The sequence below is a fragment of the Ochlerotatus camptorhynchus genome, unplaced genomic scaffold (assembly GCF_037179485.1).
Source record: "Ochlerotatus camptorhynchus isolate MF236.1 unplaced genomic scaffold, CSIRO-AGI_Acam_v1.1 ptg000022l, whole genome shotgun sequence".
NCBI lineage: Eukaryota > Metazoa > Arthropoda > Insecta > Diptera > Culicidae > Ochlerotatus > Ochlerotatus camptorhynchus.
Genome location: NW_027040514.1, coordinates 5,290,142 through 5,302,552, shown reverse-complemented (window position 1 = coordinate 5,302,552; position 12,411 = coordinate 5,290,142). Strand labels below are relative to the sequence as shown.

The window sequence follows — 12,411 nt, the reverse complement described above, 5'->3', positions numbered from 1 at the left end:
CTAAAACCAGTTTTTAAAAGTGAAGCAGTGAAAATGGAGCAGCTAGGGTAAATGTTGGCTTCGGCACCCATTGACTGTTTTCGGCAACCAAAATTTAAACGTTAATTTCACTATGTTTTCCCATCAACGCACTTCCCTGAATGTGTCCAAACGATTGTTTATCCTTTCAGCTTCAATCTGATTATATTTGAACGATCGAGCAATCCAGTAATGCTACATTTTTCTTCAAATAAAGCATACGCACTACAAAATGGGGTTGATTTCGAGTTGCCGATAATAGAACAGCTGGTTAACACGCAGTTCTAATGGGAAGGTTGCCGAAGAAAAAGAGGCTGCCGACAATAGTCACACTCACCTGAGAAGTTTGGAGCCTTGTAAAAACGCTTTCAAAACGTTTTGAAAAATTCTGTCGATTGGAATGGATAGAGAAGCAAGCAGCAGATGAATGTAAACAAACAGACACATCATATATGTGCGTGACGCTGAGAAAATGCTAGTAGAAATGCAGACGCTGCTTAGATTGACGAGAATACGTAAATTCCCCTACCTAATAACCTGGGTGGCGAAAGCTATCAGCAGCTAGTTGGTGAGGTATACAACTCTAATAAATTGGCAAATCAAAGTTGGCACTCGTGGAGAATAGAAGAACTATGAGAGTTATGATGGTTTCCAAATTTTACACGGTGAGGTATACGAGTGCAATCTTAAAATGCTATGCTATTATTTTATTTTGCAAATTGAGAGAACTACAGATGAATGTAGAGTACTTTATGGCACTTTATTCCAAAAATGTATGTAAGTCTAGACAACATCAGTTAGCAAAAAAAATCACGGTCCTACAGAAAACGTCGCGAAGTTTAGAGGTCTTTAAGGCAGTTTTATTAATTTCAGGACAATTGTCAATTCATTGTTGGCATGAACAGACTGCGGGATAGTAAGGAAACTTCAGTACAATTTCGGGCACTTCAGGGAAACTTCAAGAGCTTCAAGGCGGATCCATCAGCTACAGGGAAACTGCAGGACCTTTTTTCTTGGAACTTCAGGTATATCCAGAGAATCTCAGTAAAACTTAGAAAACATCAGAAAAGTTCATAGAACTTGAGAAAAATGTTCCAATAACCGCAGATTATTAGGAGAGCTTTAGAGATCTTACGGATGTTACAATAACTTCTAGAACGTCCAGACTTTTAGGCAAGTTTAAACATCTGTTAACGTTAGTTTCAATGATTTCAGGACGTCAGTTCCAAAAACTTCAGGGTAGTCCAGAAAACTAAAAAAAAAACCTTCGGACGTACCTTTGAGATCGCGAGACGATGACAAATCTGTGCCACGGAAATTCTACGAGAAGCTAAAAAATTGACGCAAAGGCTATGTGCCGCAAGCCGATATGTGCAAGCACTTGGACGGCAACAGACCTAGGAGCACGCGCAGAAGACGACAGGCTACCGGCCGCGGATCTTCAAGAAGTTGAGGAGGATATCGGTCGGCTGAAGAACAACAAAGCAACTGGTGTAGATCAACTACCAAGTGAGCTATGAAAATACGGTGAAGCACTGGGTAGTTGCCAAGATTTGGGAGGAGGATGGAAGGTGTCGTATGCTCAATCTACAAAGGGGGCGACAAGTTGGATTGCTGCAACTACCGCGCGATCACACTGCTGAGCGCCGCCTATAAGGTACTCTCCCAAATTCTATGCCGCCGCCTGTTACCATTAGAGATTTCGCTAACACGGACCAAATTTTCGCGATTCGGCAGGTTCTACAAATACAATGTGCCCACACATCATTTGTTCATCGATTTCAAATCCGCATGCGACACAGTCGATCGAGATCAGCTATGGCAGATTATGCACGAGTACTGATTTCCAGATAAACTGACGCGATTGGTCAAGGACTATGGATCGAGTGATGTGTGTTGTTCGAGTATCGGGGACACTCTCAAGTCCCTTTGAATCTTGAAGGGGGTTACGGCAATGTGATGGAGTTTCATGTCTGCTTTTTAACATCGCGTTAGAAGGTGTGATCAGAAGAGCTGGGATAGACACGAGTAGCACGATCTTCAGGAAGCCCATCAAGCTTCTTGACTTCGCCGATGACATCGACATCGTGGCATGGAACTTTGAGGCGATGGCCGAAACGTACATAAGAATGAAGGCTGAAGCTAGGTGGATTGGACTTGCCATCAACGCATCGAAGACGAAATACATGAGAGGAGGAGGTTTTAGGGAAGACAATGTTAGCCTCCCACCTCGAGTTCAGATTGACGGTGACGAAATCGAGGTGGTCGACGAGTTCGTGTAGTTGGGCTCACTGGTGACCGCCGAAAATGATACCAACAGAAAAATTGAAAGACGCATTATGGCAGGGAATCGTACCTTCTTTGGACTCCGAAGGACGCTCCGGTCGAATAAAATTCGCCACCGCACGAAGTTGACTATCTACTAGACGCTGATTAGACTGGTGATCCTCTAAGGCCACGAGACCTGGACTATGCTCGTGGGACACCAACGCGCCCTTGGTGTTTTCGAACGGAAGGTGTTGCGTACCCTCTACGATGGAGTGCAGATGGATGACGGAACGTGGAGGAGGCGTATGAACCACGAATTACACCAGCTGCTGCGAGAACCATCCATAGTCTACATTGACGTCGTAAGAATGCCGCACGATGACCCAGTGAAAATGGTTCTTGAAAGCAACCTAACAGTAACAATAATTGGCGCGCAGTGGGCAAGGTGGATCGACCAAGCAGAAGGCGACCTGCTGACTCTTCGCAGACTACGAGGCTGGCGAAGTGTGGCCATGGATGGACTAGAGTGGATACGACTTCACAACTCAAACTTCACTAGCTCGATATCGAATTATAGAACCATAGTAGAAATGAATTTCATGGCTACTTTGATAGCAATTTTATGTGGGAATGTCATTCTATAACTCGATGGTCCCTTCAATATCGAGTTGCTGAGAACTCACTGTATTTTGGGAATTTCACAGAAGTTCAGTGGTTTTCAGGGAAGTTTAAAGATTTTTAGGACAGTTCTATTAATTTCAGGGCAGTACCAAGAACTTCAAGAGAATGGTAAAAACTTCAGGATAGCTTCAAAAAGCTCAGAGCAGTTCAATTAACTTCAAGTAACTTTACAGAAGTTCCAAGAAACTCATGGATTTTCCGAATTCAGGGAAAATAAATTAAGAGCAGTTTAAAGATTTTTAAGCAGTTTCATTATTTTCAGGGATTTTCCAAGTATTTCAAGGAAAAACAGAGATCTTCAGAGCAATTCCATTAATTCATTGCAGGAACTTTCAAGAAGTTCCGAAGAATTATGGAATATTCCAAGAATGTCAGGAATGCTCTGAAAGTTTCTGTCCATATGTGGGATCTTCTGGGAAGTTCCATGAATATCAAGGAAATTGTTGAAACTATATAGAAGTTCCGAGAACTGTTTGAACATTTTAAAAACGTAAGAGAAAATTTGACAAGTTCTTGAAAATTTAGGTAACATTTCAAAAAAGTTTATAGACTTTACAGGAAGTTCCATGAGCCTCAAGGAAGTATCTTAAACATCAAGAAAAATGTGGGTAAATGGATCAAAGAACTTCATGGCAGTTCAATTACTTTCAGGAAAATTGCGGCAACTTTTCAAAACCGCTAAGAAATTCGGGTCTAGAGAACATTATTTATGTTCAGAGATCTTTATATCAGTTTCTTTGGCAACTTCAGAGAATCCTGACTTTCGGGAAAGTTTAAAGATCTTGAAGAATAAATCATTTTGTTTCGACTTTCAGTCTTCAAGTATAAGTATTACAGTTTTATTATCAATTCAAGCCTAAGAATTTATGTTGTTACTGAATATAAATCTACTGCAGAATTTGTATGTTCAATGAGTAAAAGTAACTAACGAGGAAAATAAAGTTGAATGTATTTTAAAATACTTCTCATCCAGTAGATCTTTAGCAAAAATATTTTCTCTTCCTGAAGCGAGAATCGAATATATTTACTAGACATCAAAACCTCAAAAAGATCTAAATGTGTCCGTTCAAATCCCTTAGGTTTAACCCAGCCTAGCTCGATGCTTCATGCGGTACATGTTAATAACAAAATCTTAAATTGATTTTGCTGCAAATTCAACAGTTTTCAAATTGTGCAAGACATACAAGTAGGTACCGTACACAACAATCAGCTGAATAGCCTCTGGTCAATCGTAATGATAAATTACAAAACTTTTGAAATCCGCTCCAATCCTGCTGGTTGTGATCCACTGCAATCTGATAAACAGGTCCAACCTACCGCTTCTGTAATTGAACATTGAACACCCGCCCTGGCTGCGAAGCCGGTGGGCTCAAAATGATTCTTATCGCATCGAAAATCATTTCACATCTACACTACATGTTACGTTAGTAGAAAACTAAAGGACTACTCAAAAGACATATACTATAGAAAAAATAATTTCTTTTCAGATTTTTATGTGTAGACATAGATTTCAGCTTTTCTACCACTGTAGCAGAAAGCAGATTTAAATAAAATGCTCCATTTGCAAAATAAAAGCATTTTAAGATTGCACTCGTATACCTCTCCGTGGAAAATTTTGAAACCATCATCACTTTCATAGTTCTTCTATTCTCCACGAGTGCCAACTTTGATTTGCCAATAGTTCGTAGCTGTTCGTAGGTATCAATAAATACAGAATTCAAGAGTCACATGTGAAAAGGGAATGCAAGCTTTTTGTAAACAAACCTTTGTAGGCCCGTTTCTCACCAACCGAGGGTCGCCCACGCAAACCATCAACATCACCGGTCAGGGGAACCTTTCCTCTTCCCGATCATGTTGTTGGTTTGCCTAGGCGACCCTCAGCTGGCGAGAAAAGGGCATATAAAGGTTTGTTTACAAAAAGTTTGCATGCCCTTTTCACATGTGGCTCTAGAATTATCATTTTAATTTTTTTGACGAAATAATTTATATAGGGGAAATGCAGGTAATGTCGGCCTAAGTGTCCCTAATTTGGGCCCATACATAAATTCAGAAATCGACAAAAGCAACCAAAAATATCCATTAGTAACGTCCCAATAACGCGTTCATCTAGATAAAATTGATAAATAGCAGATTTTTAGCGATGGGCCCAATCTTAGATCCATACACACTAAGATTATTTTACAGATTTCTGTAAAATTTTATGTAGCTGAACGTTCGGTAAACAATTTTACAGTTTTCCTGTAATTATTTACAGATATCTGTGAAAAATTCACAGATGTTTGTGAAAAATTACAGGAAATCTGTGAAACTGTTTACCGAACGTTCAGCTGTTGAGATTTCGGTAAAATTTTACAGATTTCTGTAAAAAATTCTAAGTGTGTAGGCCAACATTAAAGACATTTCCCCTAACAAGCATTCATGGGGCATGGGGCATTCCAAGGGGTGAGACAGGTTTACTTTGAGTTGCTTTTTTGCAGTGAGTAGCTCGCGAGTAACTCAATGTACCTCAATATTTAATCGACGTTCATAGATTTTTTTCTGCTTACTCCTTTTAATTCCATTAAGAATATGCTTCTCATATTAGACGTCACTTTTGTTTGTAAACAAAGTAAGCCCAAGTGTATCCTAAGGCTTTCGAATAGCTTGAATATTATGGAAGAACCTGTGCCGATGCCTGCTTACTACCAGCAAGAACTTGCAGTTTCAACCAGCTTTCAGCAGTTGTTCTTCCTCCTCAGCAGCCAGTCCCAGTGGTCACTTCAAAAGGATCATCGCTGATCAAACAAGCTCTCCAAACAGCTATTCTTCTAAACATCTGGAAGTTCACCTATAATGCAACGATCCCATCAGCATCGATTGATCCAGTAGTCGTAACCTCGGTCGTAACAGTAATCCCATTGAAAATGGTAATAACTAACTCCGATCCCCTTCTCGTTAGCACCATGCAAGTTAGCTACAGCGTGAAGATTCGATCACAGCACACCAAACATAGTGTGGTGAGCAATATTCCAATCGTGGCCCCCCAATAAAATCCGCCACTACAGTTTCCGATTTAGAAAACATCTCCCTGGTGGGGCAACAATCGATTAACACCCAATTTCAGCTCCGACGGCAACGCTACCGACCATTACCCCTGTGGAATGTTCAGCCAGAGCAGCCGCCGTTATTTCCGAAGCCGAGGAGGAGGACGTTGAAGTAACCGCTATCAATGGTTCCGGTGAGTGCGACCCTCGTCCGGACTTCAAACCCATCAACGATCAATCGGAAGACGAAGCTAACAAATCAAGCTGACAGATCATTTTCGTTGACTTTCTCTTTGCATTCCCACGGCCATGTTAAGACCAAGTATAGGATCGTCCTGAGACGTGATCAAGTTCACAAGATCGCTACCAATCACTCGATATCGTCAGCGCTGTTCATATAACAGATGGAGACGAACAACAGATTCTACACCTGGGCCACTATGGACTTAGCCAACAAGAAACCGAAGAACACACGTATGTAGTGATGTTCTACTGTAAAGGAGAGTGCCGTCGACGCAAAATCACAGTGGTGTATCGCAGAAACGGGACCGTATCACGATCATCCGGAAGGCACAGCAGAAGCACCAAAAGAGGAAGGATGGATGTCCACCGTCAGTAGAACGGCACAGTGGTAATTCAGAGCTCGGTTCGCAGTTTCATCCAGCGGCAGTTTGCCAAGCCATGGGAACGGGATTGCTTCGACGAGTATTGTAGTACGTGCGGGGTACGTAATTTGCCGGATTTTGAGTATTTGGTCAGGCAGATCGAGTTTTTCCACCATATCAAGCCGGACAAGCATTCGCCCTTGGTAATTGTAGGGCGGTTAGGCAGCAATAGGTTCCGTTCACGTTCACAGTTGGTAAGGGTTGAACGAAGGTTATTAAGCAGAGATGATGCAGGATAATCAAATCAATCAATTTAAGTGTCTCCGAGTTTCGCTGAGTTATTGAGTTCTGTAAACATGTTTTTTATTGTTGTTTTGATTGACAGCAGCTTTTTGGCTTTGCAAGAAGGTGCACCTTCATATGTTGCTGTGATGCGAAAAGTGAGATAGCAAATGACAGTGATCTTTCTCACTGAGCAATGTGAGTTACTCGAGGTGCATCAAAAGCAACTCAGAAATTGCTCATGATTAGGAGCTGTCTTGCCCCTAGGGGCATTCATTCGTTTCTATCGAAATGGGTAAGGTTTACTCAGTTGACAAATGTCATCATCTGAGTAAACGTTACCCAGTTTTCTCCATAGGCATTGCTTACTCAAATTTGAGTAAAAGCATGTTTACCCGTTTTTGGGCCCTGTTGGCTGTGCTGAGTGATTTTTGACTTAAAAATGAGTAGCCTCAAAATAGCATGTAGACAATTACCACTAAAACACGGTGCGAGTACTTAGAACGTACGCTTGTTGGTTGCTGCTAATTTAAATTGAGATCTATCGTCCTAAAGCACTTCACACCTTTACAAAGAGTGAATTCCCATGACCACTATCATAGGATTGGTTTTATCCGGTTTGCTTTGCTTCGAAAGAAGCAACATTTTTCAGAAGAAAGACGACGAGTCACCGCTGGGCAAAACACAATCGAACCGGTTTACTTCGATTGTCACACATTTCGCTATTGATCGGTTCTTAAATATTCCTAATAACGAGTTTTGCATACTAATAAAATGAATGAGATCGGTAACAACGCTGCATCGAAACAAATTCTGATGCTCTGATTGAAACCGCCAACCGGATTCTTCACGGTTCACTTTGTTATGATTGTTTGTATTTGACGTACACACACACGCACGCACGCGACAGAAATTCCGCTAATTTTATTACTTCGAGTACACGTTGCAATAGAAAACTTTAAACTCCGTACGGCTGGACGTTCCGGTGCAGACTGCGGGCGTTCGATACGGCTGATGCACCGATTGGAACCGTACTTGATCGTCAGCTGATGGGACGGCGCTCGGAGCGGTGATTTTCTTTGTTGTTGATATTGTCAATTGATCGTCATGTCATCATGACGAGTGTGTGAATTTTTTTTAGTGGCGATCCAGATGTGTTAGATAGCGAGCGATCGCCTTTGTCCAGTTCTAATGTTACACATGATGGTGATGGGATTAGATCATCAATGTTGCCAACAGTCTCCGACTTGGGAACACTTAAGATTTAGTACAATTCCGTAATTTGAGAAAGAAAAATCGTAACGCATTGTAAGGAAACTCCAGTGATTAAATATGAACAGCCATATGTGATGTTTTTTTTTAATTTGAAGCTCTGTGTCAAAACTGTACCACAGCGCGCTTGTCGGCTGATTGGAAGGTTATTCTCACAGCTGTGCATACACATGTGCGTTCTGGTGATGTTTAATTAAATGAAGTGTACGAGGGAACGCGACGTAGGAGGGGAGAGGAAAGACGCTTCGATAAACTCGCGCACGATGTACGGATATGGACGCCTAGTTACAACTGGATTGCGGTTCTAGAGTGCAGCACTTAGTACAAATGGAACTGATCATTAACATTCTGTGAAAATCCATTCGAAGTTTAGTTTGAAATTGTACAATGAAAAGTCGTTACGAAACGTGCACGTGCATTCGATCTTATGCAATCGATTCAAAGCTTACAGAATCGATCGTTCAATGTATAGCTCAAGCTTTCTATCCAGCTTTTTACGCTCATGCGCCCTAAAATTTGAATCACCCCTTCCTGACATTCGACGATTACCATTGTGGCAAAGACAAAGATGGCCATGATTGAAGGAAATTTTCTGTACTTTGGCAGCGCATGCAAAACAAATCAAATTTCAATTTTGGTTGAGTCTTTTTCGTTCATAATTTCATTTGAATCATTATGCAAAAGTGACCTAATTTCTCAGATTCGTAAAAATGCAGTGTACAGTGTTGCGAGGATGGATGCCACGCAAAATACGGCCAACAAAATTGTAAGCTTCCATCATTTTCCTAAAGGTGCGTGATATTATTCAAAGAGAACTGTGCGCCGGTTGTGTAGTGGTAAGCGTGACTGATTTCTCACCCCAATGGGTCTGGGTTCAATTTTGTCGCGTCACAAACTGTTTTGCGCTGTTATCTGTCTTTTTAAATTCCAAAGAGTGAAGGGTTAAAGGGGATGCGCTTCTAGATTCCTCAAAATTGCCCTTTTCTCGCTTTCTACTTTCTACAAACAATTTTCACACTGCCGTACTATAACGGAACTATCAACTTTATACTTTCATCTCCTAATCTATCGTATAACATGTCCACTTTAAGTCTGATGTTTGACGTTAAGCATCTCCAGTAATCATAAGTTTTCAACTGATATTTGAATAGAGCTGCCAAGTCTACTGATAAAATTCTGGATTAAACCGTCCAAAATTCCAAAGATCTCCCAAGTTGTAAGTTAACTACCGAGGACGGGGATCCCCAAAGCTCTGTGATTCATGGGGCAATCTTGCCTCATCTGACAGCAGGTAAGCCTCGACGATTTATAACGTATGTCATTAATTCAACATTCTCCTGTGTCTACAGCCACCTTCCCTTATCTGCTCAAGTTGTCTCTTATCTTGAACACTTTGTTAATAAGCCATCCAGGAAACCATCCATATACCATCATGGTGTTAGTTTATCTATTCAGATTGTTTACATCAGGCTGGAAAGTCGATGTGCACAAAACAAATTTATACTGAATTTATTACACATTTTGCACCCTACGAATATTTCCCCTACCTGATAGTGGTGTTAGCATAGAGGTAACTCTAAGACTAGAAGGTCCCGAAGAAACGTGCTCAACCTTTTTGGCTTAGATCTGGTACTCTCTTCGGTCCCAAGCTAATAGATGCACCCCTCGAAACATAGGAAAATCCACGCTTCCCTCATTTTATCTGTTAAACTTTCATAGCAAATCAAAACAAACATAGTGTAGTACTACAATTCCGACTAGAATGGGATACGTTAATCGATTTGCTTAGGTCCAATAGGCTAGTCAAGTAGTGAGCCAATTTAAAATCGTTAGTTTCCACCGGTTGGTGTTAGTGTGCGTGGACGAGCTATCAGTTACGTCAAATTGACGATCAAATGCATTGTTTACAATAGCTGATACGTCCCTTCGCAAAAGTAATCGAGAATTTCAGTTTCAAAAACCTTACAACTTCATCCGAGTTTATTGTGATACAGTACGATATAAAAATGGATCATCTCCAATAGGTCAAATATTTGCATTCTTTGCGACTTTACATTTTATTCTTGTATGCGATGTTGACTTTATCAGTAGCAATTTACGAATCTATTTGTACGGTAGTATACGACTTCTGGTTGTCTGGGTTTCAGGCCGAACAGTGTGCCATGCTATGTTTCGGCACCGTGTGCAGAGTTGATTACCTCTTGACACTCGTTCAAAATAATACTTTTATCGTTTGGTACACACTTAATCTAGCTCGGTAAAATCTCCAACAGCCGATTACTTCGGCATTTACTTTTGCTGATATATCTGCAAAATATCTGTTTGTTAGCTGATATCTCAGCAAAACGATATTTGTTAGCTGAGTCACGGCAATTGTTTTACTGAATCAAAATAAATAAATTGCAGAATTACTCGGCTGTTGGAATCTCGGCGAAAAAAATTAAGTGTGTATGGTATGTTCACTAGACTCAAATGGTTCCAGATTGGAACCTGATTAGCGTCCCAAAATTTGAACTCATTTAGTAAGAAACTAACTTGGCACAAACCATTTGAAGTTGATATGGAAATTACTATGGGAAAACCAATTATTTTGTTCATAGCTATCTAAAAATTCACCATATCGCTTTGCTTTAAAAAATGATAGTTATGCTCGTAGGAAACTCAACTACAACTTTATTGAAGACCACTTTTCAATAAAATTTAAGCAACAAAAGTTATTAATAATTCTAGTCACTAATGTCTTATGATTATGCTCAATCAACTGTTCAACAGGCAACATTGGTATTTCTGGCGCGTACAATATAGCACAAAATTCATGGCTACAATTAATAAATATTTAATTTGACGTTTTGCTGAACAACGATTTTGTGCGAAATTGTGGCTGAGAAAATTTTCTAATAGAAGGACTATAAAAAATTTTAACAGTACAATATGGAAAAGGCTAGAAGACAATGAACAATAAGTTTGGATTTTCCATAGTAATTTCCATATAAACTTCAAATAGTTTGTGCCAAGTTAGTTTCTTACCAAATGAGTTCAAATTATGGGAGGCTAATCAGGACCCGCTTTGGGACCGTTTGAGCGCTGTGGAGCAAAAATGTCAAATTTTGCATCAGTCCAACGTCCACCCCTGTGGATTCAAGAAATGCTTCGTCATTTAAATATCTTTTATTTGAACTTGAATCATCGTTGCGGTAAATAAAACGCAGTAGGCCTTGCCGTTTGTGCCATATCTCAGATAAACATCAATATTGACAAGAAAAATGATTAGGCTTTATCTAGCATAATCATTTCCCGGACGCTTTCTCGTACTGGCTCCGTTTGTTTTAGATTAAATTAGAATAAACTTTCAAACAATTTTATTTTTGTAGCTGTTGCGGATCTGTTAAGGAGCATTGCTAGTTCAATGTTTGAACTATCAATGCTGCATGATAACTCCACGAAAATATATTGAAAATGTATTCAAAATTTGCAAAATTTAATCTGGTGGGTGCAACTTTCCTCAACATTACACGATATTCTGTGTTATATAAACCCGATATGACACATTGGTCCTCATTCAGCCATTCTATAGTAAAACGAGTAAAACCTCGTTGCAATGATCGAACAACGCAACTATCGAAAGATAAACAAACTTTGACGTTTAACTCTTTGCAGGCAACTTTGCCTCCATAAATGCCGCCATAAATCTGAACGGGATAGGATCAAGCAAAATGGCTTTAGATAAATACAATTCAGTCAGGAAGTTTTCTTCATAAAAGCTATTTTAAAACCTTATGAATTTGTTAGGGATTTCATTAAAGCAAAACAATTTTTTTACAAATGGCCCATGCGAACCAACTTTTAAGCCACCGCCATATTACAATTATTTAGTTTGATTTTTACAAACTTCGTTTTCAATGTGTATTTCCATGGATATAACTTTATTTTGGTCAATTTAGGAATGAGCAGATATTTGAAATACGATAATCATCAGTTGCGTCCGTAACCTCACTTTTAACCTGTGCACCAACTTTCAAAACCAGATGTAATGCCATATTCATACTCGAATCGGTTGAAAAATACACTTAATCTTCTAGTTTCCTCGATATCTATCCATTGCAAGCAATATTTGGATTATTGTTTATGTTTTGAGGGTTAGTGCACGGGTAGATTGAGGTTAAGGAAACGCCACTGATAATCATAAAACATATATCGGCTGCGCTTAATGATCAATCTGAAGATTAATTAATTTTTCTTCTCGATTTCAATTATATTGTTAA

The 12,411-nt window shown here is 39.8% G+C and overlaps 1 protein-coding gene across 1 annotated transcript in view; it reads right to left on the bottom strand.

Moving 5' to 3' along the window:
• The window catches only part of Ctl2 (Choline transporter-like 2), a 90,152-nt gene that overhangs the window by 43,005 nt on the left and 34,736 nt on the right, over positions 1-12,411 (bottom strand). The gene's annotated exons all lie outside the window — the stretch shown is intronic.